This window comes from Macrotis lagotis, chromosome 6 (genome assembly GCF_037893015.1).
Source record: "Macrotis lagotis isolate mMagLag1 chromosome 6, bilby.v1.9.chrom.fasta, whole genome shotgun sequence".
Taxonomy (NCBI): domain Eukaryota; kingdom Metazoa; phylum Chordata; class Mammalia; order Peramelemorphia; family Peramelidae; genus Macrotis; species Macrotis lagotis.
This window is the reverse complement of record NC_133663.1, coordinates 150,815,175-150,830,115: the sequence shown is the minus strand read 5'-3', so window position 1 is coordinate 150,830,115 and position 14,941 is coordinate 150,815,175. Positions and strand designations below refer to the sequence as shown.

The 14,941-nt window shown below is 37.1% G+C and overlaps 1 long non-coding RNA gene across 1 annotated transcript; it reads left to right on the top strand.

The window, feature by feature from the left end:
* The first annotated feature begins 416 nt into the window (after positions 1-416).
* On the top strand, positions 417-3,813 carry LOC141491196 (uncharacterized). Its single transcript, XR_012469513.1, has 2 exons — positions 417-689; positions 3,425-3,813. It is a non-coding gene; the product is annotated as an uncharacterized LOC141491196 (long non-coding RNA).
* Positions 3,814-14,941: the final 11,128 nt, after the last annotated feature.

Below are 14,941 nucleotides of genomic sequence, written 5' to 3'. Positions count from 1 at the left end.
CTTTTAATAAGATGTATTTTTGTAGTTGCTTTGTCCTGCTTTTTTCACTTCAGCTGAAGCAAAATATATTTTGCTCCAAGGTTTTAACTTTATACGTATCTCTCTCCTTCAAATGAGTTTATTTAAAGCAGCATATTGTAGGATTTTGGTTTTTGATCCACTCTGCTATTTGCTTATGTTTTAATGAAGAGTTCATTGTATTCTCATTCAGAGTTATAATTACTAAGTCTTTATTGCACTTCATGTCATCTTCCCTCTGTACTTCCCCTTTTATCCCCTTTATCCATATTCCTCAGTATTTTGTTTTTGAATACCACCACCTTCAGTGTGTTTGCCCTCCTATGTCTAACCCCCCTGCTCTGGACCCAGCTCTGGACCTTGGCCACCTATGGGTTAGGAGATGCCTGGGGGTGTGAACCCGCCCACATGGGTGCTGGGAACGCCCCAGTAACAGGAGTGGCTCTGCCCATGAGGGAGGAACAGGGGAGGAGCTTGGGGGAGGAACAGAAGACTAGATAAGGGAGGGGACTGGGGAAGAGAAGAGGCTTTTTTCCCTGCTATGTAAGCAATAAAGACCTGCTTGTTAGACTGCAACCGGGTGTTCTGTCCAGTTATTGCCCTCCTTCCCCAAAGGAGGGTCCGTGCGTCCGAAGACCGACGGGTCTGTGACCTGCGAAGACCAGGGAAAGGTATGTATCCAGGCGAAGGCTCAGGATAGGTCCCCGAGCAGCTGGTGCCCCGAACACGGACCAAGGGAATTTCCGCCTGGCCTCCCTTAACAGGGAGAAGAGCTGGACAGCCTCAGATTAACATGAGATTAATCTGGGATGAAGTTATGGGGCAGGGAATGGGTTTTCCCCTGATTAGACCCGAAGAAAAGGCAGTTCTAGCTTGTCAGTTATATAAATTAGGCAAGTGGCATCAATTTAAGCCACATATTAAGCAGTGTCGTGAATTTGTAGATAAGGTGTGGGGGTTCTCCCCTTGGTTAGAACATTCAGGGATTACCAAAGAGAACTGGGAGACAGTTGGGCAACAGTTGGCTTCTTTTGATGAGTCATGCCCTGGAATCCTAACTGACCAGGACTTCTCCTTTTATTCTCTCATAAATACAATGTTACAGGGGGGTCCTCGTCCCTGTGGGCGAGAAACAATTGGCACACAAGTGGGAGAATCATTAGGAGAATCTTCTGAGGAGGAGGGTTGTAATAATCCTCCTCCGATTTATCCTTGGGCAGAACTTAGAGAAACTTATAAGAAACATAATAAATATGGAGTTGGGGAAGAAGAAGGAGAAAGTAGCTATTTGGAGGACAGAGCAAGAGCTAGGAAGAATATGGAGGAAGTTAGAATCAGGGTTGTGGCGCAGCAGAAATTAAGACCCAGGACTGTGGCGCAGCAAACATTGAGAAAGGAGGAAGGGTTTAGGCCACATATGTCATCTACCAGCCCTATTTTGGGGGTGGGAGGCCACCAAGGGGCTAGAAAAGCAGAGCGTCATTTAAGATGGAGTTATGAAGGACAAAGTGGTTTTATTCGTCCCTTAAAGATTACGGGACTAGGCTCTGCCCTGTGGGGTAGAGATTTGTTACATCAGTTACAATTGTATCTTACCACCCCTGAACATTTGGCAACAAACTCCTAGGGGCTACTGTTATGGTGAGCTGCCCAAAGATTACTTGGAGGAGTGATAACCCTGTGTGGGTGGAACAGTGGCCCCTTTCTACGGAGAAGCTCACCGCATTAAAAGATATAGTTAAGGAATTATTGTTACAACACAGAATTGAGCCTACCACCAGCCCTTATAATTCTCCAGTATTTGTAATAAAAAAGAAAGCTGACACCTGGAGAATGCTTATTGACTTACGGGCGGTGAATAAAAGAATGGTCCCTATGGGCCCGCTACAGACGGGTCTTCCTTCTCCTGCCTTTATACCTAGAGAATTTGTTATAAAGATAATAGATATTAAGGATTGTTTTTATAGCATTCCCCTTCACCCTGAGGATAGGGATAAATTTGCATTCTCGGTACAATCAAAAAATTTTCAAAGCCCGTCAATCAGGTATCAGTTTACTGTATTACCTCAGGGAATGGCCAATAGTCCAACTATGTGCCAAGCATATGTTGCAGCTATTGTTCACCCGCTGCGCAGTAAGTACCCCAAGGCCATCATAATCCATTATATGGATGATATTCTCATGGCTACTAAGCAAGCCACGGAGCTAGAAGAATTAACAAAAGAAATGCTCCTTTCCTTGAGTAAATATGGGCTTCAAGTGGCTCCTCATAAGATACAAGATACTAGCCCTTATCAATACCTTGGTCACACCCTTAGTGAAGGGAGGGCATCTAGAATACCTCCAAAGGTGAACTTAGAGAAATGTAGTACCCTTAATGATTTCCAGAAACTTATTGGTTCCATACAATGGATACGTTCTACAGTTCCTATTCCTGATGATTTGATGTATCCTCTTTATGATATCCTGAAAGGAGATTCCACATTGACCTCATCCTGGTATTGGACCCCACAAGCCAAAGAGGCCATGACACAGATTTTGTCCAGGTGTCATGAGTCTATAGTTCAATTTGATCCTGAGCAACCTATATTTGCTACCATTTTAAATCAAAGGTCACATATTGGTTGTCTCTATCAAAAGCAAGGTGTCCTAGAATGGCAATATTTCCAGAGAAGTAAAAGAAGCATCCCTTGTAAATTTACAATGCTGGCCAATTTATTCCTAGCTATGTCTGATCGTTGTCTTTGTATGTTTGGAAAATATCCTGTTTTAAATATTTGTGCTTCTGAAGGTGCTCTTTGTTATTTTACTGACTCTATCCCTGAATGGGCTGATAGCACATCTTTTAACCTGTTTTTCCACTTGTGGAGTTCCTACAGCCATAAAAACAGATAATGGCCCTGCATATTCTTCCAAGGCGTTTGCAAACTTTTGTCAAGAATTTTCCATTTTACACAAAACTGGAATTCTATATAATCCCACTGGTCAGGCCATAGTTGAACGCGCTAACCGCACCCTTAAAACCCTCCTCATTAAACAAAAAGGGGGAGTCAGTGGTCGTGGCCGCCTTATATATACACAATTAGCACAGGCCGTATACACCATGAATTTTCTTCTGCAAAATGTCTTCAATATCATAAATTTTGCTTTCTCACTTTATGAGGAATTCCAAATTCAGGATCTTTACCAACGACAAGGATATTTGGCATCTGTATTGCAGAACTTCTTGACCCAGCAATCATCCATGTGGACCACCCAAAATCATATAAATTGGGCACTTCAAAAGGAAATAGATGCTTTGGCCCCTGTAGTAGTTTACATTGGGAATGAGCTTGCTTACCATGAATTGATAACCCAAATTCCTTGTCACTATAGATATAAACCATTGTGTGTCACTCCATTACAGGTAAATCTTACCAACTCTTCTTTTGTTGGTTCTTGGCTTCGGATACGGGCTGCATTACAGGGTGCACTACTATCTCATAATGCTTCATCAGACATTCATCAGTTAGCCTTATTGCTTCAAGAACTGAGAAATATTTCGACTGATTTTTCAAATCATCAAACTGCTGCCTTTAATATTGCTAATTATCTCAAGCATTTACAATTTTTACAGTGGTTATTCAGCTGGATAGGTCCTGTTGCCATATTATTTCTCCTTTGTATTTTTGGCCCCTGCTTGATACGGTTTTTAATATCCCTAATGAAGACTGCCTTGATCAACATCAAGGCAGATACCATGTCTCTTATTCATCGCACTCCTCGTTCAGCACCAATATAAATATTTATTATCCACCGTTTTGCATCTCATCTTTTCTGGTGAAAGCGACTGCAGGCAGTGCTTTCTCTAAGGATTGAGGCCTTCTGCCAGAACTGTCCTATATTACTGCAAAATAGGAAGAAGAATGCACATCACCAGTGCTTGTACTTATAACTACATTTTTGTGTGCTAGAATAGTTAATATTATATTTTGTAGAGTTATTTAAGAATGCATTCAAATTTTATATTAATTGGTTATTTAAAAATTCTTAATAAATTTATATAAGAGGTTCCTCAAGACATTCTAATTGATTCTAAAAGTTATTTTTTCTTGGCCGGTCTTATGTGTAGTTAAACTTCAATGAGACATTTTCACATCTCTCTACTGTCCTGGAGGGATAGGAAAATGTTCCTATATTCTGGGATTGATGCCGGCCAGGGCATCAATCACAGCTTGGTTAAAAATGATTGTTTTCTGTGAGTTCATACATATGTCTGTGTATGTGTGCTTAATTCAGATCTGAAATAATTTTATTATTATAGGATATTAAGACTATGATTATTTCTATCCTGCCTCTTTTGCTACATATGCTTGCTGCAAAAATACACTATCAAAGGCTGACCCTCATGCTCTTCTCCAGAATCCCAGAGAATGACCAAAAATGGACACTACCCCTGTCTAAACAAAAAGGGGGAATTGCTCTGGACCCAGCTCTGGACCTTGGCCACCTATGGGTTAGGAGACGCCTGGGGGTGTGAACCCACCCACATGGGTGCTGGGAACGCCCCAGTAACAGGAGTGGCTCTGCCCATGAGGGAGGAACAGGGGAGGAGCTTGGGGGAGGAACAGAAGACTAGATAAGGGAGGGGACTGGGGAAGAGAAGAGGCTTTTTTCGCTGCTATGTAAGCAATAAAGACCTGCTTGTTAGACTGCAACCGGGTGTTCTGTCCAGTTATTGCCCTCCTTCCCCAAAGGGGGGTCCGTGCGTCTGAAGACCGACGGGTCCATGACGTGCGAAGACCGGGAAAGGTATGTATCCAGGCGAAGGCTCGGGATAGGTCCCCGAGCACCCCCCCTCCCATTTTTCCCCTTTCCCTTTGCCCTTTATTCCTTCCCTTCCTTCTGCTAGTTTCCCTTACCCCCTCCTCTTTCCCCCTTTTAATAAGTGAAAGGTAAGCTGAGGTTCTTAATTTGAGTGGGTCTAAGTGAATTTTAAGCCAAATCTGATGAGTGTAAGATTCAGTCCTCATCTCCTCCCTTCTTCCCCTCTATTATAATCAGTCCTTTGTATCTCTTAATGTAATGAGATTTACCCTATTCAGTCTCCTCCTTACTTGCATCTCATTAATATCCCCCTTTTTAAGGAGGTATAGTTTTAAAATCATTCTGTTTGAGTCACAGAAATGTCATGAGTGTCCATAAGTTCTGGGTAAGTATATTCTGCCTAATAGAATTACAGTTATTGAGAGTTATTAGAGTTTTCCTCTCAGCTAGGGATATGTCCAGTTTCATGTTATTGGATAGCAGTTTCACAAATACGGCATGAGTGTTTCCTCCTTCTGGCTCAATATATATTCCCTCTGATAGTCAGTTTGATATTATTGGATGGCACTTTTTTTCTTTTTCTAACACCCCGCCCCTTTTTAACCTTTTCAGGTATCCCTTGCATCTCCTTTTTGAAGTTCAGATTTTTCCATTAAGCTCTGGTTTTTTCATCAGGAAAAGTTGGAAGTCTCCTTTTTTCATTAAATGTCCATCTTATGCTCTGGAAGAGAAAATTCATTTTTGCCCAATAATGAATTTCTGGCTACATTCTTAGCTCCATTGCTATTCAGAATTTCACATTCCAGGCCCTTTGATCCCTTATTGTTGATGCAGCAAAGTCCTGTGTAATCTTTACTGTGGCTCCCTGGTATCTAAATTGTTTCTTTCTGGCTTTTGGCAAGATTTTCTGTCTTATATGATAGCTCTAGAATTTGGCCACAATATTCCTTGGCAATTCATTTTGGGATCACTTTCTGTAGGGCATAGATGTATTCTTTCAATAGCTATTTTGCCCTCTGGTTCTGTATTATTGGGGCAGTTTTCCATCACTAAATATTGTATTATTAAGTCCAGGCATTTTTTCCTCTTCAATATTTTAAGGAAGTGCAATAATTCTTAGTTTATCTCTTCTTGATTTCCTCTTGAGTTCAGTGGTTTTGCTGATGTTGTATTTCACATTTTCTTCTATTTTTTCAATTTTTTGGTTTTGCTTATCAGACTCTTGTTGTCTCATGAAATGCCATTCTTTTTTCAGAGAAGAAATTTCTTCATTTATCTTTTGCAACTCCTTTTCCAATTGGTCAATTCTATTTTTGAAAAAGTTTTCCATCTGACCAACTGAGGTTTTGGCAGATTTATTTTCTTTTTACATTTGTCCAATTGTATTTTCCAAGATTTTGTTTTCTTGTTGCAAGATGTTGATTTTCTCTCCCAAATTTTGCAATTGACTTTTAAATGACTTCCTTATCCCTACACAGAAGTCTTTTTGTGCTGGAGACCAAATCATATTCTCCTCAGAGGTTCTAGGTCTCTCTGAGTTAGGCTTTTTCCTTCTAGGAATGTTTCTATGGATACTCCTTTTCTCCGACCTTACTTTATTTTCCTAAGACCCTGTGTTGGGGGAGGAGCTGGTTAGCAGAGATTTTCTCTTGAGATCCCTAGAGGCTCTCACTACATTTAGTAACTTCAAATGGGCCATCCTGTAAGGGTGCTGGTGGCTTTAGCTGGAGTGTCCCTGACCTTGATTGGAGGCCCTCTCCCTTGGCCTGGAGGGGGTGGTTGAAGCTATTCAATACTTTTATCTTTGAACAATGGTGGGCTATACTCTGGAGCAAAGTAATGACTCTCCCTGTTCACAGCTGAGGGAGCTTTGCTGCTCACACCTGAGCCTGGGGGAAAGTGGGCTGTAGTTGTGTTTGTTCTGGGAAGAGGCTTCAGCTGAAATGAAAGTATGGACTCTGGAGTTCCTCCAGATGAGAGGAGCCCAGCAATTGATGTCTGCAAATCTCCTGCACTGGAAGTCACCCTCCATTCCTGCCCTTCCAGCAAGTCCCAGACAGTCAGTGACACAGCCAATGCCTCTGCTCCCTGGTTGGGTCATGACTCTGTGGCTGATCAGGCTAGTCCTGTTCTCCAGCTGTCATTCCCCTGCTAATTAGGCTAGTCCTGCTCTCAGACTCTCAAACTGTCCTGTGCTCTCTGCTTTCTTTTCCCTGTTCAACCAAGATCCCAGAAGACAAACCTTGTGGTAGATTTTCTTCTCATAGATTCTGTTCCTGGATTTTGTAGATCGGATTTCTGTTAAGAGATTTGTTTCACAATATATATTTGAGAGAAGATCAGGAGATCTTACCACAGTTCCTGTCTTCTCTCTGACATTTTGGCTGGAAGTCCAAGAGCTACCTTTAAAATAGTTGATTATCATATAATGTTGTTGCTAAAGTGTCCATTGTTCTAGTTCTATTCTCTTCACTCAGCACCAATTCATGTAAGCTTTACATACTTTTCTAGAGCATTCTGCTCATCATTTCTTAAAAAAACAGCAGCAACAAAAAACAGTCATTTTCCATCAAAATCAATAATAATTTGTTCAATCATCTCCCAAGTGATGGACATCTCGATGTGAAATATTTTACCACCACTAAAAGAACTGCTATAAAAATTTATTTTTGTACATGTAACACATTTTCCTTTTTGCTTCTTTTCGTTTTCTTTGGTACTCAGACTTATAGGTGTCATTACTTGGGCAAAGAGTATGGCTGATTTTAGCTGTCTTTCAGTAAACTTCAAAAGTGCTCTCCAGAATAATTGAATCAGTTTAGTATTTCACTAATGATATCTTATGTTTTAATTTTCCCACCTCTCCTCCAACTATTGTCATGTTCTTTTATGGTCATATTGGACAATTTGATAGGTATGAGGTTGTAACTGAAAATGGTTTTAATTTGTATTTCACTATTAAATAGTGATTTAGAGATTTTATATGCCTTTGAAGAGCTTTGATTTCTTTGGAAACTTATGATCATATCCTTTGAGCATTTGTCAATTAAAGAATATCTATTATTTTTATAAATTTTTTGCAGTTTTCCATACTTCTGAAATGAAGTATTTGTTCAAACTCCACAATTCTTTCTCTGAATAATGATGGCATACTCCATCAGAGATACCCCCAAATTGTCCCTGATTGTTGCACTTATGAAATGAACAATTCCATTAAGGTTGTTCATCAACACCATGTTGCTGTTATGGTGTGCAATGCTCTTCTGGTTCTGCACATCTCACTGAACTTCAGTTCAGGTAAATCCCTCAAAGCTTTTCTGAATAGCCATCCTTCCTGGTTTCCAATAGACCAATATTGCTCTACAATGAACATGTACCACAATTCAACCATTCAAGAAATGTAGTCTTTATCAGGGAAATGAAAATTAGTAGTTGCTCTGCCAATGAGATATGGGGTTTAACTTTTAGTCATCATCTACATGTATTTATTAAAGTAGGATCCTGGGTAACTTACCAAATGAAGGTTTTTAAGTTGTCAAGTAGATACATGTTCATGTGCTTTAAATGACTGGATTTTTTTTAATCGCTTTCAGGACAGCTAGGTGGCATTGGATAGAGCACCGGCCCTGGAGTCAGGAGCATCTGAATTCAAATCCTGCCTCAGAAACTTAATAATTACCTAGCTGTTTGGCCTTGGGCAAGCCTCTTAACACCCATTTGCCTTGCAAAGACCTAAAAAACAGAGCTTTCACTAGCTGATACAGAAAAATGGAGGGATTATGATAGGTATTGAAAGAAAAAAGCTTAGCATCATCCCCAGTCTACCAAAAACTAGAAGTCTTTTAATTAAGTAAATGCATTTGCTTGAATTATTGCTAAATTTCCTGGTTCTTCTTTCAAATACATGCATGAACACACACACACATATATGTATCTATATATACATATACATACATGTATAAACATATATATATATGCATACATATATATAAAACACACACACAGAGGAAATTGTTGACTTTAATCCTACCTAATAATTTTAGGTGATTCCCTTTTACTGGTGTGTCGTATAGCATGTGTGCCAGTGATAAATATAAGTCAGGCCAAGAGATTCATATAATGCCTAATGTCTTCCCAAGGAATAATTCATGCTGAATAAGACAGAGGGATGAATGATAAGGGAAATGGGGATTTTTCCCCCTAATTTTAGAAATTGTAGAAACAAATATATCACAATACAATGCATTCATCTTATAAGCTGTTCCACTTTAAATATTTTATAAATGTTCATTATTAAAAATCTTTATAGAAAATGAAATGGTAATCATTTTATAGAAAAAAACTATTTAATTATATACTCAAGAGTTACACAATTATTCTTTCTTTTAACTTGATGCTGATATCAATTAAAGATATAATTTTATTAAAATGAAATGAATTTCTGATAAGGGGATAGAGATATCTAAGAAAAACTGTATAATATGAAGAAGACTTATTGGATAGATAAAATATAATGAGATATGTATGTGCTTTATATAATGAGAGTACTTGTATTTGTATGTAAAATATTTATAGATGTGTACATAAATACGTGTGTATAGATAGAAATGTGTGGGAGTGGATGGATGACATATAACATATGCACACTAAATGCATGTAGTCATTTACACATTTATATATGTTTATGACTAGTTCCTTGCTTCCTTAAAAAGTTTAGTGACTGTTGTTACCCCCTCCCATATGATTCCATTACCCCAAGAAGTACACATTCTCATTTAATTCTGTTACTTAATGATATTTGTCTGCAAATAAGCAGTCACAGTGGTATGAACTGAAGATGGGATTTTACATGGAAAGTAGAAATTTAAAAATTTTGTCATTTTTTTGGTACTCCTGCTGCTCCTTATTAATTTATATTATTGTACTGGGCATGAAGACTTTCTATTTCACTGACACAAAGAATAAACTCCCTCTACCAATTCAGATTACCAATTTAGTACAATTCATAGTCTTAAAGCACTTCATCTGCTCAGGGTCACAAAGACTGGATGACAAAGGAAAGGATGCAAATTTTGAACTTTATGACTTTGACAGCAGCTCTCAAGACACATCAAGAACTAGTCCTTTAAAGTACTTTCTCAGTTTATTTCTATTTAATTAGAATTCAGGAAAAATAGAGATAAATAGCTAATCTTTAGCCTCTTCATCTGAACGATTAGCACTCTGCATGCAAGTCAACATCATATTATCCTATTCTGAAAGGGCAGCTAGGTGATACAGTGAAAAGAGTCCTGGTCTTGGAGTCAAGAGTATGAGTGATGAAATCCAAGCTCAGGTACTTGACACTACCTAGCTGTGTGACCTTGCCCAAGTCACTTAATGCTGACTGCTTCACATTCAGGGACATCTCCAATCAACCTGATTCATATCTGGCCATTAGAACCATATGACTCTACAGTAGAAATAGAGACGGGTGACTTAGCAGGAATCTCCTCACTAAAATCCAATTCATATGCTTGTCATGGTATCACCTCCCTTAGCATCTAGTTCTCTCTGAGAATGAAGGACAGATATCATCATCATTCTATTATGAACATTCTCCATCAACTTCTGTCTAAAACTTATAATAATTTAATCCATCTATCATAGTATCTTTCAAATGTCTCCATAAAGTAAGTATTAATTTGAAAAGAAGATAAACTATAATGAATCATTCATGTGTTAGATGAAATTGAGTCTTTGTAGTCAGACATATTATAGCCAATACACTACAAACTAATATTGTTGAAAATTGAAATGTTTCTCAAATCTTGTATATATCCTTCAATTAAAATATTTCAAATAGAGGTGATGAGACATTTTCTCAGAGTGTTCTTTGAGGTATTTATAAAATATATAAAATATATAAGCTTGCAACAATTTTCTGTCCTGATAATGCAAATAAAAGTTCTTCAGGAGCTGTTAGTGAGCCTTTTGCCACATATGCTCTCTAATCTTGTGCTTTAGTTAAGGATTTCCTACAAACTCTGCATTTGCATCAGGGAATATTCGTCTCATCTAATCATTACTGTTTTGAACCATTAATACAATAGTCAATATTCTTTTCTCAAAACTAAAAAATCTGACTGACCCATTGAGAACTACTTTGAATACTGGCAATATGAATATACTAACAGGCTTCTATCCCTCATTGCTATTCTTAAAGTCCTGGGCAAAAGGAAGTCACTCACATTCTGTGGACCTAATTGATTTGATTGGGTATTGAGAGAGTAGCTCCAGAATATGGGTTAAATTTACAATGTTATGTATTAAGTATCAACACAGTGGTCAGTAGCATGTGTTCATTGAAGACAAGTAGCTCTGGGGTGAGGGTCTTGAAGCTTTTTCAAGGAGACTTTCCACTTTTGCTGTCCATCTAATCTACCTAACTCACACCTGTGACTCCAAGAAGCCATAGCATGAGTAGCAGCCAGATTTTTGGTGAACAGATGGACTAAATCAGTTTGAGCGGAACCGAGGGGGCTCAAACCCATCAGGGAGTGAAAGAATTCTACTTCAAGAATATGAAGACTTTATCTGGTGAATTGGGTGTATGACAACATTTGTTCCAACTGTTGTGAACGCAACTAAGGCAGGCATTGTGAAGTGTTTAGAGTTTGGTTACACATCAAAGATACCAAAGATGGCATCTCAAGCAATCACCAATTATCTTGACTCTGTTCATGACTTCATGTAACTCAGCCCCACTTAAGTGAAAATTGTCCAAAAAATCAAAAGGCAAAAAAGACAACAAAATTATTTATACCATTTATATAGATACATGTCTGCATGCATGTATGCCTACATACTCGAATAACAATTTTATATTATGGATCAACATTAATGAAAGCATCAGTTAAGTGGTGAAATGAAAAATAGAGAGATCATGTTCTGCAAGGATAAATTTTTAATATAAATTTATAAAGTTTATAAAATTACACAGTCCTATCTCTAATATGCTGGGGAAATCACCTGAAAAAGGACCTCTGAAAGATATGGACAAGCATTGTATAACTTCTTAAATGTGGGCAGATTTTATTCTTCACTGATAAGAAGACCAAGCCTGACAAGGTAATAAATCTGTTGAATTATTAAAGCAGATTCATGCTACTTGTCTACTATTGCTACAATTAATTTGTACATGTGTTTGACTTAGATTTTTATCATTAAAAATTTTGCTCTATTCATTCTTGTGGAAAATATTGAGAATATATTTTACATATTCATTTTTCCTTAAAAGTTTCATTTCTAGACTGAAGTGTCATTATTTACTGCAGGAGAAGCAATCTGTTTTGTATTTGTCTCAGGTTGAGAGAACTAAAATAATATGGTGTACACCTTGAACCTTGGTGCTATATCACATTTTTTTTTAGTAGAATATAAAAAGCAGTAGAAATAGAAGTAGTAGAAGTATCAGTAATAGTTGCAGTAGTAGTAATAGTAGTATCAAAGACACCATTGGTAGTCTGGCTATGCCTTTAAACACCTTTTCAGGGTATTTTCTTCCTTATAATACACAACATAAAATGTTTGGAATTATATAGAAAATAAAATGCAAACATGTAGGGGAAAATAAGGCAATGTACACCAGGTAAATACCCTTGAAAGAGGTTTGAACGTAAGTAAGCTTTATTCATTGCATCACTTTGTCATCCAGGTCCAAACCAGGATATTTTCCATAATTCACTTTCTAAATAGCACTTTCTACTTTTTGCAGGGTCTGATTCAGTGCTGCCACTGATTCCATCACCTACATGGCTGTCCCTGGTTTATTGGTAACTAGTCTGCACTGGCATAGCCTGTGCTGGAGCGCACAGTTCTGATTCATGTTTCTGTTACTTTTTCTTTCCCTCCTTCCATCCATCCCCCTCCCTCCCTTCCTTCCGTACCTCCTTCCTTCCTTCTCTTTTTCCCTCCCTTCCTCCTTTTCTTCCCTCCCTCCCCTCTCTTCTTTCCTTTCTTCCTTCCTCCCTCCCTCCTTCCCTTCCTTTTTGTTTTCTTGCAAAGTAATCAGGGTTAATGACTTGCCTAGAGTCACATAGTTAATAAGTGTCAAGGGTCTAAGACTTGAAATGAACTCAGATCCTCCTGAATCCATGAACAATTTTCTATCAACTGCACTACCAAGATCTTTTCTACAGCTCCAAAGAAGTTATGGATAGGAATTGTATCCATTTCCCCCCATCATTTAATAGAAAAATAAAATAATGCAATGTGTCATGTATCTTTCATTCATCCTGTTCTCTTCACTCTTCATTCCAATTACATAGGAGCATCAGAATACTCATCTATGGGACTTTATTTCTCTTAGTATTCTTCATGCATGTCATCCTCTCTACCATGACTTCCATAATATTTGCTGCTTTGTGATCTCATCCAAGCAGTTTTTGCAGAGCAAACTTTCACATTATGTCTTCCTTTACTTTCCATATAAGCCTTCTCAGAATTCTCTTAATTTATTGTTTTCCTTAACTCTATGCTTCTTTTTAATGATAAATTTCTTTTTACCTCTCTGCTACCTGGGGTGATTTTTGCGAAAGAATCCTCTTATTGTCAGTTTTTTACCTGTTCAGAGTGGAATGTTTGCTTGTCTTTTGCATTTGACTGGGAATTGTTTCCTTTATCTCTGTGTTCCCTGATTCTTCTCTCAAATAACATTAAAGCTTTTCTATTTGAACTGATATCAATATGATGGGCTATAGACTAGAGGTATGATCTTTCACTTTTTAAAATTGAAATATTAGAAAGGATTATATGGATTGTAATATGAATAAGGAATTTCATAATTATTCTCCACTGCCTTTTATATCATTACTTATTACCGTATACTCCAAAAATGATACAGAAATGATTAAGGAACACATAATGTTTAACCATGATGCTGTAAATTTCCTGAATGTAAAATTTTCCAGCATCTATCTTTGTATTCCTCATGCTTAGTACAGGGCCTTGCAAAAACATATGTTTAACATATGTTTGTTTAACTACATGGAGTTGAGTCAAATTCTTCAGAAGCAAACAAATAAGCTCATCATCACATTCTATTCTTGTATTTTGTTCTCTAATGTTTGTTTGCAAATTGTTTTTGTTTGCTTGCATGCCTTCTGAAAAATCATCATCCTTTTAATTCTAGTCTTTTCAGGTAATGTATCTTTCAATTTCTCACAAATATCTTGTAAATTTTTAACCTGTGACTTACTTTAAACTATTTTTCTTCATGGAACTTTATAAACATCTGATGTGGAGAATGATCCCACTTTATGAAAAAAAAAAATAAATGTTCATCTATGTTGTTACCTAGTTTCAATTTGAAGCCTCTTTTGATTTTCATTTATATTTTGTCAGATACCATCTCAAAAATATTGAAGTGTGATACTCGTTTTCTTGCTTCATCTTTATTTTATATCCTTATAAAGGAATAAATTTTGAAATAAACTTTAGAATTAATAGTCCTTTCCACTTTTATTGTGCTCATTATTTTAATTACAAAATTGGTAGATGATGATGATAATGATCATTTCTTTATAAGCAATGATTTCTTAACAATTTTCTAAATGACGAATGTTTTACCAGTATGGTTATGACATTAAATATGAGCATATAGTATAAAGATGATGAAGTTCAATAGCTTCCATGAAAAAAAGAAAAAAACAAAAACCCACACTAATAATGTGATGATGCTGATAACAAAAATGATAATAATACTGATTTAAAAAATATTAATACTTCTACTAGTAGTTATAATTTAATTAACATTTGACACATTATACATGTCATGAAATAATGTGGTAAGACAACAAAGTAGGAAGATTCTAGTCAGAATAATGTAAGATATGTATTTTATTTACTCTAAGATTGCTACAGCAGCTATGAAGGACCAAGAAGAACTCTGGAATTTAACTAGATTTTACAGTGATAGATGGATTCATTAATAGATGGGTAGATACACAAATATCCAAATTTACATGTGATTATTTTTGTCATTTCTGATATGATGACACAGTCAAATCATAATTTCTGAATGTGGTTAATTAGACCTATAAGAGCGCTGAACATTCTTTTACAACTTAGATGCAAA